Here is a 17,250-nt window from a genome sequence, read left to right as displayed (position 1 = left end):
TGTTCAGGGAAAATCACAAAGAGGCTTAAAGTAACGAATAATGAATAAAACCTGTGGTTCACCCACCGACCGACCTGCCATAACATTATGACCACCGTACGAATATTGTGTAGGTTCATCTCCTCTCTGGCAAAACTGAAGAACATCCTGGACACGACACAACACAACACAACACAACACAACACAGCACAACCCACTGGCCAGTGTGAACAGACTCATTTTACCCAAATGCACCATCAGGACGTCACGTTCCTTTAACCATTGACCTCCATTAAACTGTGATCACTTGTGCAAAGCAATTGTTTTTTAGGCATCTTACATTTACTTTTTATACTTTATATCTGTCTGTTTTTTCTTATATCTCTTTATTCCTGTATTTTACTCTGTCACCTTGGAACTGGAACTTTATGAGCAACAGCAATAAATCAGTTTCCTGTAAGGAAAGGACTGTTCTCAGTGGGGGGGTCTGTGAGGGGAGGGGCCTCTGAGGATCATCCCACAGATACTGGATCAGTTTAAGATCTAGTGAATCTGGAGAACAGGTCAACACCTTGAGATGTTCTTGATTCATAAAGTGTCATTGCTATGGGTGGGGGGGTCTGGTCTGGTCTGGTCTGGTCTGGTCTGGTCTGGTCTGGTCTGGTCTAGGTGGGGGCTACATGTCTAAGTAACATCCATATTAATGAAAGTCAGGTCCAACAGTTTCCCGGTAAAACACTGAACTGTCACCAGACGGTTTAAACGTTATTTAGTTCTCCTGTCGGTGGTCGTAATGTTGTGGCTGATTGGTGCACACGTGTTTTTTTTGGTGTATTTTTCCATACGTGGTGAAAAACGTGTGGATTGAGGCCGTGAGTTGAGATGATTGAGGGTAAAAATAGAAGCATGAGTCTGTTTGTCCTGTGTCACTAATCACTGCAGCTCTGGGCTTCATTTAATCAGCACAACATCCCATAATAACTTATCAAGCCTCATAGCTCCTAGACAAAGGCTTCACTGTCACAGCCCCCCCCCCCACTCACCCCCCCCCCACACTCCCCCCCCGTCTCATTATCACAGGAAAAAACACACGGTTCCTACGCAAGTTTGGAAAAAGTATGGAATTAGATTTTATACATTTCCAACTTAACTTATTTTTTACCTTTAGCTTTAATCTAATAGGACATATTTTATAAAAACTAACAATTATTTACATGATAAACAACCATTTACTCAAAATACCGTAAATTAAATGTTTGTTTTTACTGACAAGTCTGGAATTTTGACATTTGAAATGTCTGATGGTTAAATAACAGACTGGACCAAGGTAGTGAGGAGACTTTATACGGAGCTTTAGTGAAAAGTGAACCAGGCGTCGTCTGTTTAAACGTGTGTGAGAGGAATAAATGTGACATGTGTAAATGTGTGTTTGTGTGTTTGTGTGTTTGTGTAATCACAGCGACCTCGTTTAATCACACAAGTCCAACACAGTCTCGCTCTTACGTGGATTAGGACGCAGAGTCGGCCGCTGGGTTCCAGTCCCGTCATTTCACAACGTGTCCCAGTTCCCGTCGGGACCGAGGGGGGGGGGACCGGGGGGGAGGACCGGGGGGGAGGAGGACCAGGGGGGGGGAGGAGGACCAGGGGGGGGACCAGGGGGGGGACCAGGGGGGAGGACCGGGGGGGGGGGCGGGATCACCGGCTCCGAGTTTTAATCCTCCTCCTTTGTCGCTTCACTTGTTTCCCTCGTTTATTTATTTGCTGCCACTGATCTGTGAGTTCTCCTGTTTCCACCTTCTAACTCTCTCTTTTCTGTCCATTTCAGGTGCAAATAAGGTTTTTCCTCCACCACACCCCCCCACACTCCGTCCCACCTCCTCCTCCACCTCCTCCCCCGCTGCTGCTGGAATCACAGAGGAGGAAAAGAAACCGAAGAGAAGACTTTTTGACTATCAGATTATTATTTTTTCTTTTTATTGATTTTTATCTGGTGATTGTCGCATCCCGGCTCACGCACAAAACCTCCTCCCCCCTTCACGGCCTCCCCCCTCCCTCCCTCCTCCCTCCTCCCTCCGTGGGTCTAAATTACCAGGAAAGTTCAGGGTCTGGACGTGTGAACACAATCAAAGCCTCCTCTTCCTCCTCCTCCTCCTCCTCCTCCTCCTCCTCCTCCTCCTCGTTTCAGTGTTTCATATTTGTGAAGAGCAGCAGATCTTCAGATCTTCCCTTTAAAGTCAAACTTTCCCTTAAAGTCCTGGACTCGTCAGCTGATGATCAGCTGTAAACTGATCTCTGCTCAGCCTTAACGTTTCACACTTCGTCTGAGTCCGCCTCCGTTACCCAGCATGCACCGCTCTCCTCCTCCTGCTCCTTCTTCTTCCGTCTAAATTAAAGTCCGAGTCGTCTTTTGTCCTGTGAAGTTATTTATTAAAGGACGCAGGTAAAAGTCGCGGAGACGTTGATTAAAACTGAACCGTGACTCGGATCCAGGTCCTGGTGGTGGAGCGACGTGAGGCGACGTCAGCCGTGTTTCCAAAAAACTGTTTGGATTTAACTTAGAAAGTTAAAGCGTACGAAGACGTCTTTCAGATTTTTAGCTGCTTTATTTATTAAAATCATTTAATTCAACAGCAGATAGAGACACGTCCACGTCCGCGTCCACGTCTCAGTCAACGTGACCAGAACGGTTTTAAGCTTTTACACTTATTTATTTCAGCTCTGCAGTAAAAACAGGAAAAACGTCCCTGGAGACGACTTCTTCTTCTTCTTCTTCTTCTTCTTCTTCTGTTTTAGTGGCGCTTGGTCAAAACTGAAGAAGAAGAAGAAGAAGAAGAACCAATCAGCTCCAATAAAACCACTAAACAGAGTCACTCAGGTCAAAGGCTGCAGACAAACAACAACAACAACAACAAACACTGACGCTGCAACGTTTAAAGGAAGAGAAACGTTTCCTGGAGAGTCAGAGAGTTTATGGAGACATTTAACATCAGGTCAGGATCATTGTCTGAGTTTTCATTCCTCCTGGAAACATCTCAATAAAAACCTCTCACATATCTGAAGCTGAAACATCTCTGCTCTCATGAGGAGTTTGTGTCTAACGTGCAGTGGAAACATTTTCCCCGTCACCAGGACGTCATGTGACCAGTTCATCTTCCTCAACGTGACGAGAATTTAAGAGAATTCAGAGAATCTCAGAACTTTTTCACACCTTTGGAAACACGGCTGCTGTTATTGATTTAAATCTAAATTAAAAAAGCCCAAATATTCCCGTTCACGTCTCTGTAAACGTTTGTAGCCCGGAGCTCAGTTACATGGATAAATGAAACCAGATAAATATTCATCGCTGTCGGTTTGGATTCGTTGTAGAGAATAAAACATAATTCACCTCCGTCCCTTTAAGATGAATATTTGTGCAAAGTGTTATGAATCTTCCCTTTAACTGAGCCCTTTAAGAGGAAGTTAGACTCTTTATTTATTCTTTATTTACGAAGCTAAACTTTACGAATGTTCACCGTCAGACCCTGAACGCCCCCCTTTAAGTCTGCATGGAGCCGGGGGGGGAGGAAGGGGGAGGGGGGGGTGAGAGAGTCATGGACCGGACAGGAAGGACCGATGAGGACGAGGATGAGGACGAGGATGATGAGGATGAGGATGAGGTGATGCTGTGCGTGACCTGCGTTGCCGTGGAGACCTGAGGACGAGGACGAGGAGCCTGCAGCAGCCGAGGCCGAGTCTCCGGGCGGATCTGACGCAAACACACAAACACACAAACAACAAACGCCGAGTGCCAAAGCTGGATCTGCTGCGTCTCACTACACTTCAGACAACAGAAAAACAGAAAAGAAAAAAGGGTTCTTCTCCTCCTTCTCCTCCTTCTTCTCCTCCTTCTTCTCCTTCTCCTTGGTGTAAATAGGATCTATGTCGGTTTGTTTGTTTATTAGTTTGTTTTTTCCTGTATTGCTACAGATTTGTACAATTTTGCGAGAAGATTTTTTTTTTTGTTACATTTTGTAAAATGGGAGCAAACACGTCCCCTTTTCCTCCTCCTCCTCCTCCTCCTCCTCCTCCTACTACTTTTTTCTTTCTTCTCTCCTTCCCTCTTTATTTCTCTTTTTTTTCGTCGACAGACTTTTTAAAATCACGGTGCCAGCAGTGTCCCTGTGTTTTTTTTGTACTGACCCAGAGTGGAACCACTACAAAACAAACCAAAAAAAACAGAAAAACAGAAAAACAGAGAGGAAAAGATGACGGACCGTTTGGCGAAACTTCAGTCGTCTTCTTCTTCTTCTTCTTCTTCTCCTTCTCACCGGCACTGGACTTCCGCCCGCCACTTCCCTGCTGAGAGGAGGAGGAGGAGGAGGGAGGAGGGGGAGGAAGGGGGGAGGAGGGTGAGGAGGAGGGGGGAGACTTCGCTTCACATCAAATCAGATTAAACAAAAAAAAAAAAAAGCGAAACACACAAAAAAGCACCTTTGGACCTTTTATTTCTTTTTTTACTGTGCTGAAGTGAAGTCAAGTGCTATTATTATATTATTATTATATTATTATATTATTATTATCGTAGCCACTCTGTCTGGATCCTTTTTTGAAGAAAAAGTTAAAAGAGAAAAAAAAAAGAAAGAAACTTAAGCCAATCTGCACTTCTCGTCCGACGCCGCGGATCCGTCGCAAAAAACCGACGAGGAACAAAAAAAAAAACAACAAAATAAACAGAAATAAAGCAAATAAAGCAGCTGAGGACGCGTCATGGCAGAAGGATTCAACGCAAAACACACACAACTCGACAGCAAAGAAAAACACAATCCAGAATCATGCTGCCTGAATCTAACCTTTCAGTTTCTCTCACTTCCTTCCCTCCTTCCTTCCCTCCTTCCTTCCTTCCTTCCTTCCTTCTTTCTCTTGATCTCTTTCTTTTGTCGTCCTGCACACCATCAAACACACCTGTGATGAACAACGAAAAAAAAAAAAGAAAAAGATAAATAGCCTTTTATTCAACGCATAACTACATGTTGGCTCCGTAGGCTTAGTTTGAATCTAGTTCCATTCCGACAAAAAGAATAATAGTTAAAAACAAGATATGAGCTTCTTTATGTATCGCTTCTGCCGCCGTAGTGTCCTGGTCAGATTTAAAGATGATAAGACTACATATATCTGAAATACTGTATTTACAAATGCATACCAGGGCTGGCCTCAACAAGCAGACAGCGGGGGGCGATGGGGGGGGTTACTCAGCTCCATCCAGCAGTTTTAACCTTTTATTTCTCTCTTTGCTTCATGTTTTTCTTTTTGTGTGTGTGTGTGTGTGTGTGTGTTTTTGTTTTTAACTCGTAGCTTCAGTACCGCTCTCTCCGGCAGAGCCTCCTGGTGCACGCACGGCCTTAGAAAGCTTCCAAGAGAATTTTATTTTTGCAAGTGTAAAGTTTTAATTGAATATTTTTCTGACGAATGAATTGTTGAATGTATTTTTGGGGGTTTTTTAAATGTCTGAATGTTGGAATAGGAAGAGGAAGAGAACCGAGCACGCTGGGGAAACTTAGCTTATTAACAACCTTTAACTAATTCATCTTGGTCATTTTTGTTGGTGCAGATTAACCTCCCGACTTTCACGTCCTTCACAAAAACCGTGAAGTGTTTGTTTTGGAGACGTGTGAGAAAAGTTTCTCGAGGAGCTAAAATCATTTTCTGTGAGTTTTGAAGCTCAGCGTAGCCGCCGCCATCTTAGCTCCTAGCTCATTTAACAGTAGTCAAAGACTAGCTAAGTTTAGCTGAGGCTAAAGAGAGCTAGCATCCTGTTACAGGAAACGGTTTCAGCTAACGCGGGCTAACGTAGCTCGTTAGCAATCCATTCGATTTTTAGTGCAAATGTTTCCTACAATTTTATAAGAAAACTTTTAGGATTAAACATAAAATAAAGTCTTTTAAGCTGCCAGTTTTACTACACAGCAGTTAGCACGCTTGCTAGCCGTGTTCCTGGTTTGCTAGCATGTTAGCGGTTAGCAGTTCGGACTAAAGGTCTCTTCCTGTTGTAAGGAGGACTTCAGATTTATGGACTCTGTTCGACTCGGCGTGCTCGAGTCCTTCCTCCATTTTATTTTAGACTTTGCTCTGTTTGCTCGTTGGGAAATTTATCTGTGTGCACCTGGCTTCCTCAAAAATCTCTAATGACACATTTTAAAAGCTTCTGTCCAAACGTTCATACACACCAGATGCAAACTTCAAATCAGATCCGTCCTCAAAGAGCCGCCAGGTTCTTCATCCGTCCTCAGACACGTGTAGATCAACAGCTGCATCTTCTCTACTTGTTCTAAGACTCGAGACAATCAAGACGTGACAGGAGTTTTCTTTTATTGTTATTCTTCTTATTTATGGAGCGTCCCAGACATTTAAATCAGTCCCAGTGTTTGGACTCCTCGTGCTGGACTTTAACTTAAATCCATGTGAACGTTCTTCAATGCAAACATCGACATGCTGTAGGTACTGACAGGGTTTCTTTCACGCTGCAGAAAGAAGTCAAATGAAAGGAGGTAAATGCTGCAAAGCTTCTGCAAAACGGTCTAAAAGTCAGGTTTAGATTTTCTACACGTCTTTTATGAGGACGGCGTCCGGCGTCTTTATTTTTGGGAAAACCAGGTGCTTTAAATGTCTTTTAAATGGGGGTTGAGGCCAGTCCTGCTTCATAACTGAGGTTCTGCTTCTTCTACTACTGCTACTATCAAACAACCAGCCCCGGGCTCGCAGACGGGCCTCAGCACCGGGTCAGACCAGGTCCACTTCAGATCCACTTCAGATCCACTTCAGATCCAGTTCAGCCCGACTCTGAATACCAGCACCTTAGAACCGATGAGGAGCACCAGCTTGTTTCTGTTTCTGTTTGTTAGCGACGAGCTCGTGGCCTGAAGCAGGTTTTAGTTTAAAAGCCGTGGATCTTTGGTTTGACTCCGTGTCTGAGTCCGGTTTGTGTCGCCGGGTCAAAAACAACCTGTTGATGTCTGCTGTATTTCAATAAACAGCCTTTTTCAAAGGGTCAACGCGTCCTCACCGCACCTGATTTACACCGACGCCATTCAGCCTCCACCTCATCGCTCACCGCACCTCTCCACAGCTTCTAATCTAAAGCAAAACCCCCTCCTCTACCTCCTCCACCTCCCTACCTCTTCTCTCCTCCTCACCCTCTCTACCCTCCTCTACTCTCCTCTCCTCTCCTCTATGTCCTTCTCCATCTCCTCCTCCTCTACCTCCTCTACCTCCTTCTCTACCTCCTCCACCTCCTTCTCTACATCCACCTCCTCTACCTCCTCCTCCTCCATCTCCTCTATGTCCTTCTCCATCTCATCCTCCATCTTCTCCTCCTCTACCTCCTCCACCTCCTTCTCTACCTCCTCCATCTTCTCCTCCATCTCCTTCTCTACCTCCTCCACCTCCTCCTCTACCTCCTTCTCCATCTCCTCATTTAACTCCTCCATCTTCTCCTCCATCTCCTTCTCTACCTCCTCCATCTCCACCTCCTCCTCCTCCATCTTCTCTTCTATCTCCTCCTCGATGTCATTCGTTTTTCTTCCTCCATGTTTCTGTTCCTCAACCTGATATTCATTCATTCATTCATTCATTAGGAGGTGGTTAATTAGTAAAGGTTACCATGGTTACCACCACTATCCAGGATTTAATCTGATTATTAGAGGAGAGAGGAGAGTCCATGAGGTCAATATTATAACAAGCAGCTTCAAATTAGAGAATGGTTGAGTTACAGTTGTCTGGTTCTGGTCTGGGTCTGGTCTGGTTCTGGTCTCTGTATCAGATGCAGAGACAGAAGCACCTCCTTCAGTTCCTCCTCTACCCAAACACTCACACAAAGACAGAAAAACCAACACCGTGTTAACGTTAACCCGTTTTAAAACGATAACACGTTTCTCCTGGAGTTCAGAGCGACTTCAAACGCAGCACGACTTTACAACCATGACCCGAAAAGTGATGAAAGAGGTGGCGCTGAGGCTAAAGGCAGCTAGCATCCTGTGAGGACAAACATGTCTCAAGTTAATACATTTTACAGGAAACGGTTTGTTTCCCTTACAGGCTAACGTAGCTCGTTAGCAATCCATTAGATTTTAGTGCAGATGTTTCCTACAATTTCATGGGAAAACTTTTAGGATTTAAAAAAAAAAGTCTTTTAAGCTGCCAGTTTTACTACATGGCAGTTAGCATGCTTGCTAGCTATGTTCCTGGTTTGCTAGCATGTTAGCGGTTAGCAGTTCTTTAGAGTTAGAGTCCTTCCTTCATTTTATTTAAGCTTTGCTCCGTTTGCTTTAAAAGCTTTTGTCCAAACCTAAAATCACAATCATACAACATATGTGAAAATGTTTTTCAAAAAAAACAAAAAACAAAGTAAAATAAAAAGACTTAAATTATTGTTTAATTTTTAAGAACTACTAAAAAAACGTTACTTTCCGCTGTGTTCCTGTTAATGACATGTTGACATTTACCTGAAATGACTGAAGTATCAAAAGTATCGTTATTTTAATTTGGTGTCATTGGAATCGATATTTCAGTATCAGATAATCTGAAGATCTGTTCGCATCAAAGTAGAAACTGTCTTTAATTTTTACACTTGTTTTAAAGTCTGTAGCATTTTACAGGACGTTGTCTTTTAAACATTTCTCAAGTTAATCTGCTTTGGCAGCTGTTAGCTAACAGGAAGTAGCTTTGGTTCCCTAACGTAGCTCGTTCGTGTTTGTTGGAGATGTTTTGAGTTAAGTTTATAATAAAATGAGCCCTAACAGGCCACAGAGTAGCTGCGTTGTCACCGTGGATCCAGGCTTCGTCTCTAGTGTCTAAAATCATTTGTGTTTGCAGAGTTTTGAAGCTCAGCGTAGCGTCTCTGGCAGCCGCCATCTTCGTCTGACTCCATCTTGCTCCTCCCAGCTGATTTAAAAACGATAAAACGTTCAGAGGAAACTTCTTCTCCTTCCAGTGGAACATTAAACATTCACTGAACAGTCATTGTGTGTCTTTGATGATGTTTTGTCGTCTATATTTCTCGTATCTCTGACCGTTTTGTGTCTCTATTGTTTATCTATTTTTTTCATCGTGGTGATTCTTTGTGTGTCTTCATGTTTCCTTTGGCTCATCTTGTGCATCTTTCTGGTCGTTTTGTGGTCATTTTGTGTCTCTTTACAATTATTGTGTCCTTATATTTCTCCTGAGATCTCTAATGTATTTTTTATACGTGTCTGAGGCCATTTTGTGTGTCTTTGCGTCTCTTTTTAATCATTCATCGTGCTTCTCGGGCTGTTTTGTCTTTTGCTGTCGTCTTGTGTCTCTTTAGAAAATGTTTTGTGTTTCTTTTTGGCCATTTTAAATCGTTAAGGGTCTCTTTTGTGTCACGTTATATCTGTTTGGGGCTTTTTGTTTTTTTGGTTGTTTCAGTTCCATGTCTGACGGGGTTTTGCCTTCAGTGATGCTGTTCTCACAGATTAATGCAGAGAAATGTGCAATGAAGAAAGAAAAATGGTGATTTTTCTCCCTTTGAGTCCATGCAAACCTCAGGAACGTCTTCCAGCAACTTGATCCCAACACAAAAAAAAACACACAAAGAGGTGAAATCCTTCACCTCTGGTTTGCAGTGAAGTAAACATGCTGCCGCTGTGGTTTCCTCAACATCTAAAAGCATCTTTTAAAAAACTCCTAGAAGCGTTTTGACCTCCTGACTGATCCCATGAAGCGAAGTGGACGCTCCGAGTCTGGAAAGAGTCTGAAAAGAGTCTGAAAAGAGTGAGATGATGGAGGGAGGAAACAGCCGTGCAGCCTTGAGCTCGTCGACGCAGCTGGAAAAGGACGAGGAAGACGCCTCCTTCTTCCTCCTCATTGCGGATGTGGTCCTCGTCGCCGAGCCGGTCCCACGACGCGCTGTCGTATCAGGGCGGCGCTCTCAGAGGAGGCCACGTGCCGGTGTTAATTTAAGATAAGCTCTGCCTTTGGAATCACAATGAGAAGGAACAAGGCTGTAAAAACATAAAATAAATAAATAAATAAGAAAGGAATGAGAATAAACGTGAGGAGTCACATTTGGGCCTGAAAGCTGCTTCGCTGTGTTGCTCTTCTAATGATGCGTCGCGTGTCTCTGCAGATAAATCAAACCTGAGGAACATTTCTGGGTCTGATGCTGCGTTCGAGCCCCGCGGGAAATCAGGTAAATACAAGTCCCACTCCTGAAACAGAGTTTCTCTCTTTTTTCTTTTTTTTTTTTTTTTTTTTTTCCAGCTTGACAGAGGTGAAAACTGCTTCAAATCCAAACCTTGATAACATTTGTTTCGCCTTGTGTAAAGATACAGTATATTCAGCTGGGACGTTCCGACACACATCTAAAATATGTCTCTTTTTTCTTTGCTTTCTCTCGTTTTCATTTGATCTGTGAGAACTGTGGAGAGGATTTTGCAGATTTTACACCTTAAGAAGTATTAAATGTGTCTGTTTCCATTCAGACTTTGCAGGACGGCGGCGGCGGCGGCGTCTGAGGCCTCCTCTCCTGGTGGTTGTACTCTGCAGCTCCCAGGTGAGAAGCAGCGTAGCCGTGTGAATGTGAATCAGGATGTTGTTAGGAAACAGGACACGTGCTCAGATGAACCTGCGCCGCATTAATAAAACCTAAAGAGGAAGAGAAACACGCTGCGAACGAGTCCCCGTGAGAAATCTCCACCTAGATTTCTCAGTTAATCTCCGGGGAGTTAAAGCGTCGCTGGTCGAACCAGCGAGCAGGAGGCGCATCCTCCGCAAACACCGTTACATAACGCGTCTGGACGTTAATTGGCCGAGGAGACGCGGCCGCCATCTTCCCCCGTACGTCACATTTTCTCAGGACGTCGACGAGGAGACGGTCAGACATTCTCAGAAAGGCTTACGCAATCAATCCGCCGTTGTGTAATTGCGTCTCTTCCGGTTCGGAGAATAATCGGATGAAACGTTTGCATCAGCCGCTCGCTGCCTCCGTACGTTTTCACCTCGTCCTCTCCCCAGAAAGGATTCATGAGACGCTGCAGACTCAGATCATCCAGCTCCGATCTAAAGGTCAAACATGAGGAAAGAAACAACATGGCCGCTCGGCTCCACATCCACATCCCTCAAACAGACGTTTGTTCTGAACAGATTCGTTGGACGGACGCAGCGTGTTCGCGTGGATGGGACCAGTCAGAGGCGTTGATCTCCTCCTCCTCCTCCAAACCTGCCGACAGATCTGCTGCAGAATAACAAACAGAAGCCTCATCGATCCAGAAACACCAGAAACACTTCCTCCCGGAGGTCAGAGGTCAGGAGGCTGCAGCTGCTCACGCCTCAGCTTCTTCCTTCTTTGTTCTGTTTAGTTTCAGCCTCCGTGACATCACGTTCAGCTCAGACCATCTGTCCACAGCTGGAATCAGACCTGCCCCCGGTGGAAATGCATCATGGGACGCGGCGCTCACTCACTTTCAGTTTCAGTTTCGTACAGACGACGTCAGTCATGAAGCTTCCAGTTCAACATTCAGAGTTTCATCCGGAAAGAAATTAAAAGTGAATCCAGAGACTGTTCAGATTCTTCAGATTCTCGGCCGATGAGAATCTGCAGACGCACGACTCCTGTTACACCCAACGCTGAGAGCACTGCCTCCGTCTTCAGCCTCCGTCTTTACACCGGGAGCCTCCCATTAGAGGAGCAGTTTTCTTTATCAGACCCTGCGTCCTCATATTGGACGTTAAGTTTTATGTTTGTGGCAGATTCTTATTCTGCTTCATTTAAACTTTTATCCTTTTAACCAGATTCTAGTCGGTGTAAAAACATGACGGCATCGTTTCCATGGATTCATTCTGCAGCTGATCACAGGACAAAAGTGGACAAGGTTCAAAACTTATAACTTCAGTAATTAGCAAGTACTCAAATGAGGACATTGGGAATTCATTGTTTGCATGTCCACGTATGAGGACATAGTGTTTTTTCCACTAAATTGCTTCCTGTTCAAAGATGACGCTTAGTTTTCATTGTGATACTGATTAAAAATGCAGGAAGGTTAAACTGAGAAAATAAAACTAATAAAGTCGGGAGGTTAAAGTGGAAACTTCTTCACACTGAGGAGCAGCTGCTACAGGTTCTATCTCCTGCCGAGTCCGAGTAAATGTTCCTGCTCATGAGACCAGAAGGTTCCTCCGGGGTCACGACGTCTCAGTCCTGCAGCTTTTAGCTTTTTTAGCTTCATCGCCTCCAAACGTGATCTCAGTCTGAGCCCAGAGCTTCAGTTCAGTCTGTTCATGTCAGTAACAGGAGGAAACGTGGAACGTTCTGACCTGAGGAACTTCTTCTTCTTTAAAACCGTTTCAGAAACACATTCATCGCGACTCCGTCCAACATGAGGTGAGTCAAGGACGATTGTTATTCCACAGTGTGAATCTCTTTCTTCCCACGTCTGACGTGACGTTTATTTAACACGAGGAAGCAGAACGAGACGTGACACCTGCAAACATCTGGCTGATCTCAGTCTGAGTCTGGTTCACGCTCACATCTGGATCCAGATGTTAGATGGAGATGTAAAGACACTCAGAAAAAAAAAAACTTTCTGGCTCCAGGAGCTTTTTCCACTGAAACCACTGAATCCAACATATGTGCTGTTTGAAAATGTCCAAGAGAATTTAAAATATATTTCTGAGAGTTTAGAAGAGTTGTTGTTTTTTCTTCCTCTAAAGGACAAAAGAACTATTTACACAATATTTACAAGATTATGGAGATAAGTTATTGTTAATCATATTATATATATATATATATATATATTTCATGTTTCTGCAGGAAATGTGTTTTTATTTTTCCAGATTCATGTTTTAAACCTGCTTCCAGGTCGATATGTTCTGAGGATCTTTATCTGTTGGTCGTGTAAACAGCAGCTTTTAAGCGAAGCCGTGAAGAAATGAGGAAGTTTCCTCCGTCGTCTGGACGTCAGCTCACGTCAGATTCCTGCACATCCAGTGTGAAGGTTTTCAAAGGCGACTCTGAACACGTGTGTCCTCGTTGACTCTGCTCAGCGACACATTCACCAGGCGACTGATTAAAAAAGGAAAGAAATAATTCTATAAATGTCTCAGACTGAAGAAGGACGGAGGACGAAGAGCTGAGTTTCAAACTCCTCTGGTGTTTGAGGAGATTCAACTCGACCTGCGACTCGTCTACGAGCGACTGTTTGTCCGGTTTTATCACAGGAACGTTTCCACCTGCAGCCTCCTCCTCCACCTGCAGCCTCCTCCTCCACCTGCAGCCTCCTCCTCCACCCGGAGAAGTGCTCCTCCTCTGCAGCCTCTCGGCCTTTCGGCTAAATGCAGCGATTGACGGAGAAATCGGTGGCTCTTCGAGCAGTAAACACACAAACACAAACTCAGCTCTGAACTTTTGAACCTGTTCTTTGTGAATAAGAAAACGGAGGCAAACACACGTCAGGATTTCATGGAGCTGCAGAGTAAAGTTGTAGCTTTAATGAGGATCATCCTCTTCCCTCCACGACCACCGGAGCTGTTCTTAGTTTGTCCTGATTCGCTGCAGAGTTTTGACTTTTGCGTCTTTGTCAAACGTGTTCGTTGTCGTCACGTTTCCTCTGGAGGATGAACCGTCAGTGCGGAGTTTCTCCTGGATGCAGGAGGAAATGAAACGTTGAAGAACTGTTGGAGAAAGCGTTGCTCGCTTTAATCACAGAGTCGTGATCATGTGACAGTAACAACATGGCCGCCTCCTAGAAGAAGATGAGGAGTCACTGCTGCAGCTAAAAAGACATGCTAAGGCTAACGCTAGCGCTTTCTTTTGTAATTGTTACTTCTTTTTCTATTTTTTTAAGATTATTTTTATTTTATTTTCATATTAATAATTTAAAGCATTACAAACAAATATTTGTAATATTTTACTCGGTGCAAATGTCAGTACAATGGATTTTAAACCTGGAAATGATTAAATTAATTAAGTTGTTTGTTTGTTTGTTTGTTTTATAAATTCAGTAGAGGAGAAAACCAATCAAATATTAACTTCCTGTTAGTGGCAGAGAACAGCTGATTGGTTGGAAGAAGAGTCAGACTCTCGTTATTTACAGCTGATCAGAGAAAACGTCAGGAAGTAGCAGTAATTTAATGAAACGTGTAGTGTGGTGCAGCTTTCTGTAGGTGTTTGGTTCCAGTAAACAGTAGTAACTTCTAGTAATATTCATTCAGTATGAAAACAGCCTTACCTGCTCCATTATAAGCACTGTTGTTAGCGTTAGCCTAGCTTATTTACATATGTACAGTTATTCTGGTGAAAGTCACTTTAAAGTAATGTAATTCAAAGACAGTAATATTAGAATGTAACTAATTACTTTTAAATTACAGTAAGAAGTAATGCATTACATTTTTGAAGTGACTTCATCCAGACGTCATCAGAGACTAGTTGGTGTTGACTTGACTTTTTAAAGAGTCGCATTTAAATCTCAATTAATCCTAATTTTTCATTTTAATCGTCTGTTTCTGTGTCAAACCCAAAGATTCTTCTCGTCAGTGACGCTGCAGCAACAAACTAACGTATATTTTATGTTTTATTCAGGTCTGATCAGTGGTTAAATGTTTGTCTGGTTGTTTAAAACCTAAAATCTCCTGGTTTGTACGTTTGTGCGACGCTGACATGCAGCGGCTCAGTGGAGCGGCGGTTAACGCTGATGCTTCACAGCCAGAAGAAGGTTTGATTGTTTTATGGTTAATTCATGGTGATTGTCTTAGTTTTGGACTTTTGAACAAACGTCCTGTCTCATATTTGACTCGTTTGTGGGAATGAAACAACATAAATCAGCTCCTTTTAGTTTGGTTTGATTTATTTTTCCACCGTATTATTTTAACTTTGGCAGAAAATAAATCAGTTTGTGTTTTACTTTATAAAAAGATGAACTAAGATGAATCTAATCTTTGTGTCTCTGACTTGTTGCATAAACATATATTATATATTAAATATGATATAGATGATGCGTTAAAGGACCGATGCATCATTAGTTTGTGTAGAAAATATAAAGTCCACGTCTTTTTGAATCTTTTTGAAACAAATCCACTCATTATCTAACACATATATTTAAATTCCTCATAAAACGACGACTTATTAACTTGATTTGTTTGTTTTTTTGATTTATTTCCGTCCCTGAAGGTACCGTTGATCTCTCTCTGTTTCCTTTTATCACGCACTAAAAAATAACAATTAACATTTATTTTTCATTGTCTCTAACGTTTCGCACCATCTGGCTGTTTTTTTGGTTTCCAGTCGACAGAGTGGGAGAAAAGAAATCATGTTTTCTCCTTCTTCTTCTTCTTCTTCTTCTTCTTCTTCTTCTTCTGTAAAGATGAATTTATGATTTTTAAGAGCTCAGTTTATTTATTTTTGTTCGTCCTCCGCTGAGAGAAAAAGACGAAACAACAGCTGGAAGAGGACGAACAAACACATTCACATCATCATCGTCTTCTTCTTCGTATTTACACGTTTTTCCCTCTTTTCACACACACACACTCAGCATCAGCATCACTCACACTTCCTTTCACACACATATTCACACGTTTCTCATTTTCACGTTCGTCCTCTTCTTCACAGACACACACACTCACACACACACACACACACACACACACAGACACACACACACACACACACACACACACACACACACACACTCACACACACACTCACACACACACTCTCTCTGTTCTCACTTCCCGGTTCTGTCGTCGGATGCTGGGACGTCCCGGAGGGAGGAGGCTTCTCTTCACTGTCTGGCTTCATTTTCATATTTAAACTCAATGAGCAGCAGTGAAAACTTTTACAGCACAAACTGGTTTGTTGACTATTCAAAGCCCAAAACTACGGAAGCCCTGCGAGGTCATTGAGTTCCCTTTGTCTTCTCCAGAAACAGACACTTCAGGTGAACAGGGTCAAATTTGAATTTATATTTAAATATGCAAATGAGGTGTTATCTACTTAATTATGCGCTGATTTGCATATAATTCCAGGACAGAAATCTGAATAACGACCAAAGTGAGGTTCAAAATTCTTGTTTCATGTTGTTAACGTGTTAGATTTCCAAGGGAAGGTTGAATCTCTCTCTTTATCGCTCCATTAATCACAAAATACTGTTTTTTTTTAGTGAAATGTTGTATAAATCAGCTCTGATGAGATATGATGACGTCCTCTGTAAATACCTGCAGAACGTCCTGAGGAATAAATGTGGTTTGGTTTGTGTCAGTGACGCTGACGTGGTTTAAAGTTTTACTTTGTAAAATCATGTTTATTTTTTTGGAAACTACGATGAACTAAAACCAGATTTATCAAATCCTTTAAAACATCTAATATAATCACATCAGCATGAATAATATCACAACATCACATTAAATTTAAATGTTTTCATCCACTGATCGTCTCCTTCGTCTCCTTCATCTTCTCTTTGACTTTTCTCATATATTTGTTTTTGCTGCTGTTTCTCACCTTAATTATCATCCATCAATCATCAAAGCACAAAACGTTCAACGTGTCTCAGACGGATGGAGATTAAAGTCGGGACCTGCTACATGTTTTCAGTCCAACGCACTGAGACACAATCCAGTGTTTTTATTGTGTCACTTCTCAAACCAGAGGAGACTCGAAACTCGTCTTCCTAAATTAAAACTGTGCAATATCACTAAAACACACAACAGATAAAATATAATAATCAACAAATAACTAAAAAAAAAAAACGTTAACATAGTCATAAAATACAAACAGTATAAATGTAAATGTATCTATGTATTTATTTACCGGAAACTACATTTATTAAAAGATAATCTACTATGATTCTTCTTCCTCCTTATGGCAATCATGTCATAATAATAATAATAATAATAATAATAAAATAATGATAATAATAATAATAATAACAATTTTTAAGCAAAGATGCCAAGAAAAAAAAATGTAAAATGTCATTAGTTGATTATTTTCATTTTTTTGTGACAGTAAATTAAAAGTGTTTGATTATTGATCAGGAAACAAAAAATAACTGAACTTATTAACATGTTTTATACAGAAAACATTCAAATAATAAAAGTAAAGAATGAAAACCAATAAATAATGAAGGACTCGTCAAAGTTATGTTCTCTTTTTTAAAACAACAAGATCCAAACTGAGATGTAAAAGTGACAAAGAAGAATCTATTTTAGTTAATTAACGCTGGAGAAGACGATAAAATAAAAGAAATAAAAAACGAGAGGAGACGAGTGACAGCTCCTTTTATTTCACCT

General features: G+C 42.1%; 1 protein-coding gene across 1 annotated transcript in view; it reads left to right on the top strand.

Moving 5' to 3' along the window:
- LOC125019866 (zinc fingers and homeoboxes protein 2-like) overlaps positions 1-7,007 on the top strand; it is a 95,069-nt gene extending 88,062 nt beyond the window's left edge. The window contains exon 5 of the mRNA XM_047604868.1: positions 1,805-7,007. The gene's annotated coding sequence lies outside the window, so the exon portion shown is untranslated. The remainder of the gene's footprint in view (positions 1-1,804) is intronic.
- The last annotated feature ends 10,243 nt before the right edge of the window (positions 7,008-17,250 follow it).

Source organism: Mugil cephalus, chromosome 14 (genome assembly GCF_022458985.1).
Source record: "Mugil cephalus isolate CIBA_MC_2020 chromosome 14, CIBA_Mcephalus_1.1, whole genome shotgun sequence".
NCBI lineage: Eukaryota > Metazoa > Chordata > Actinopteri > Mugiliformes > Mugilidae > Mugil > Mugil cephalus.
Note: the sequence above shows the minus strand (reverse complement) of the source record. Positions and strands in the feature narration are given on the sequence as shown.